General features: G+C 44.3%; 1 long non-coding RNA gene across 1 annotated transcript; it reads left to right on the forward strand.

Moving 5' to 3' along the window:
• Positions 1–886: 886 nt before the first annotated feature.
• LOC127321028 (uncharacterized) lies at positions 887–3,399 on the forward strand. The gene is made up of 2 exons (XR_011746754.1): positions 887–1,274; positions 2,840–3,399. It is a non-coding gene; the product is annotated as an uncharacterized lncRNA (long non-coding RNA).
• The last annotated feature ends 422 nt before the right edge of the window (positions 3,400–3,821 follow it).

Raw genomic sequence — 3,821 nt, forward strand, 5'->3', positions numbered from 1 at the left:
GTAGCGTCGCGCCTGGCGATCTCGACGCGCTCGCCGTCGGACCACTGTCGTCTCCCACGTCCTCGTCTCGTCGACTTTGCTCACGTCTTGGATTTATTTGGTGCACGGCGGATCGATCCCTCCCATATTTAAAGACTGAGATACCGGATCGAACTCGATTGGTTTACGTAAGCTTAGAGGAATCGCAACGTTGGAGGTAGATTTCCTCTGTTCTAATCAAAATGTTGATCGTCTGGACTGGATCTTCTAGATCTCAGCTTACTGGATCGAACGCGATTGGTTGACATACGGTAGCGGAAGGATTCGTGACCAAACCCGGGCGGGCCAAACGCGAAGCCCAAGAGGCAGGGCTGAAGAGAGCACGATCAGCGAGGGAGTACTACTTTGAGACGGACTAATCGCTCGGTTCAGCCCAACAGAACATAACGAACGCGAGACAAAACGTGCGCAAGTACTCACGAAGCGTTTTCTTGACTTGGCGGTGGCAAAGGGATGTAATTCACATGAAACTTAGGGTAATAAAAAAACAAATCAACAAGAAACCCTTTTCCTTTTATTATTAGGTATAGATATGTGGGTCCCAACACCACGTCAGCGTCTTCAAGAAATAGCCCAGTAATTAGACGCACGAACGTATCGGTTTTGCAGGTTACTGACGTTTCTTCTCCAATTGATTTCGGGCAAATTAAGCCATTATTTAACGGGAATATTTTATAATTTGCCACACTTTACTTTGTCTTTTACTATTTGCCACACATTATACTTATTTCTTTATAATTTGCCATATTCCTCCCTTTACAGTTTTATTAAAAAAAATTACTCCAAAATACTCTGTGAAATACCGTAACTGTACGTATGTGCCTGGAACTAGTCTGGCTGGATTGAATCTATGAACCAAACGAATCAAATCCGACGAGCGAGCGTGCCAGGGTCTGCGCCGGCTGGCCGGCCGCCATGCTCACGCTCGTCCCGTGGCCGGCCGAGCGACGGCGAGCCCCCATGGCAGGGGAGACAGCGGAGCTCCTCAACGCGTGGTACCGGGGCCGGCGGGGACCCCCAAAATGGAGCCATGGTGGTGCTCGGCAGCGGCCGCGGCTGGTGCGACGAGGAAGAGATGGTGCTCGCTTGCCTCGAGCTGCTTTTGCCGGCGTCCACCCGAAGCTGCTACCGGCGACTTCCGGTGACACCTCCGAAAGCTGATGTTCGTGAGCTCCTGCCGCCGGCCACCTCTTCAATATGCTGCTCCCGGCTACATCCCCAACTAGCTACTGTCGGTAAGCTATCTCTTCTTTCCCATGATTTATTACTTGAACCGAATGAGTGCATAGACACTAGGGAAAGCACGCATGTGTGCAAGATGGAAATCCATCCCTCTCAATTGAAAATCGTTGTGTGCACAGGTACTACTTGTCTATGGAATAGATGTGCTCCACTTTGTTTTTTGACTTCCCCTGCTGCCTGTAATGCACATCGCTGGAACCATATGTTGTCATTCTGTCAATGAACTATTGTTATTCTGTTCAGTGACAGCAAACCTGTTCCTCATCTTAGTAGTTATAAGCTGCTCTCCAGCCATTCAAGCACTTGGACATGAAGCATGCTTCTGTACAAGTGTCTGAAACACGAGAGAACCGGAAATTGCATACAGATTTACTCATATAGCCTACTTCTGTATTTTGTTATTTAAGACAGTAGGTAATAGCATCGATCCATACATCACAAAATCTGTTGGATTACATAGAATTGACATCATTCATCACACGAAGGTCACCAACTCATCACCAGAAAAATGCTGAGCTTAAATAATTCAGATTTGAAAACAGTAAACATCTATCTTAAAATCGAAAACAGAGTCTCGGCGAAATAAAATCACTATTTCCTCCTCCTTGGAGTTCTTTTTTTTTTGGAAGCATTTGAACTTGAAGGCGCATCAAAAGTAGGTCTCGCTGGAGCAATGGCCTATAAATCTAGTAGTGTCACTATCTTGTATCTGAATATCAAACTTGCCTCTAATAGCAAATGTTCTCAAGAGCATCCTAAACTATTCCATCAAAGGAAACAATGACCCTTTCTTTATCACAGGATCTTCTTTGTCATACCAAAAGTGATTCTCTTCGGGCATATGGTCAAGCACAGGGAGAGCCGCATCAGCAAGTAAATTCTCATCAATATCATCCATACTAGCATTGATATCTGCAATGGAGGCTTCGATAGCTGCTCCTGCCATAGCTCGTCGATGCCCGGATTTATCATCAATTCCAAGAATGAAGCACAAGTTATCTTCTGCTACAGAACTTCAATTTCATTTACATTTGCAGCTGCTATCTCAATCTGGGACCAATCAATGACTCTATCAACTGAACTACTTCCATCATTGGACTGAACAATATTCAAAGTAGACAAGTTGGTAGTATCTATCGTCGATGCCCTAGTCGAAAACAAAATAACAATTTATTAGTTTCCAAGAAAACATAAGTGAGCAGGCAGCAGCGGAATACTGTGATTGAGTGTGCCCATAGCAAAACCTATAAAGGTTTTTTTTATCATGCATTGAATATGAACAAGTGTAAGAAAATAGAGGTAAATCTGAATTCAGTTCTGTTAGTTTCGTCAGCTAGAAACTAGGATCGTTGCAAGCCTTGTGCCATTCGGAGTTCGTTTGTGTGATCGATCCCTTTCTCTCTTGTGTTGGAGTGGTTAGAACTGACACTAGTACATATCACATACTAGATTATTCAGACCTTCAATGTTCTTTATAGTGTCGAACAGCCTTCGCTCATGCACATTGCTTTTTAACATTATTATGCTAGTCATACTGACATCTAATATGCACACACAGGCAAACAAACATTTCCTAGGCATCTTGGTGTACTACACAAAGGCAAGACGATGGGAGCCCTGTTCAGTCAATTTTGTGCCATGGATTGTGGGTGTCGCTCAAGGGAAATAGGGAAAATAATGATGGAAAAGGAGGGGAGTTCAGGGGAGAGGAATGTGTTACATGGATCGTGGATTCGGGATTCCCTTCATGGTCGCCCATCATGGCTGCGGCACTCGTTGACCGGCTGTTGGCGCCGGCGGCAATCCTGCTCAGATCCTCTGTTTATGGTGCCCCTGTCTCTCGGACGTTGTACATGGAACGACTTATGCCCACGACTGATTTGGTTGATCGGTTAACTGGGTGTGGATTTGATCTGTTTGGTTGATGGATTCATTCCAGTCACGTGAGTTTCAGCCATATGGGTACATGTACTGTATTACCCAACGTATTCTGGAGTAAAAAAAGTTAAAAGATCTGTAAAGGGAGGAATATGGCAAATTATAAAGAAATTGGTGTAATGTGTGGCAAATAGTAAAAGCCCAAGTAATGTGTGGCAAATTATAGAGGTTCTAAGAGCATGTCTAATGGAACCCTTAAACCCTTATAGCTATAAGGGTCGAGAATTGGTAAAATTGGAGGGGTTGGAGGTGTGAAAAACAGGAGGCATTTAGTGGAACCCTTAAACCCGTAAAAAACGGTTACCTGGTTGTGGTAGGGGTTGGCCCCTCCAACCCTTACATGTACAGGTCGGAGCACGGGTTGGGGCCTCGACCTCTAATTTTTTTTACAGATTTAGGAGTTTAGGGGTTCCACTAAATGGCATTTGAACCCTTAAATCCGTAAAAAAACGGTTGTATACAGATTTAAGGGTTCCATAGACATGCTCTAAGTAATATGTGGCAAATTATAAAATATCCCCATTTAACGAGCGGTTTGTTCGTACTTAAGCCCCACTCACTCCTCTCCATTTCCTTTTTTTTTTGAGAAACACAGTACAAAC

This window comes from Lolium perenne, chromosome 6 (assembly GCF_019359855.2).
Source record: "Lolium perenne isolate Kyuss_39 chromosome 6, Kyuss_2.0, whole genome shotgun sequence".
In the NCBI taxonomy this organism is placed as follows: domain Eukaryota; kingdom Viridiplantae; phylum Streptophyta; class Magnoliopsida; order Poales; family Poaceae; genus Lolium; species Lolium perenne.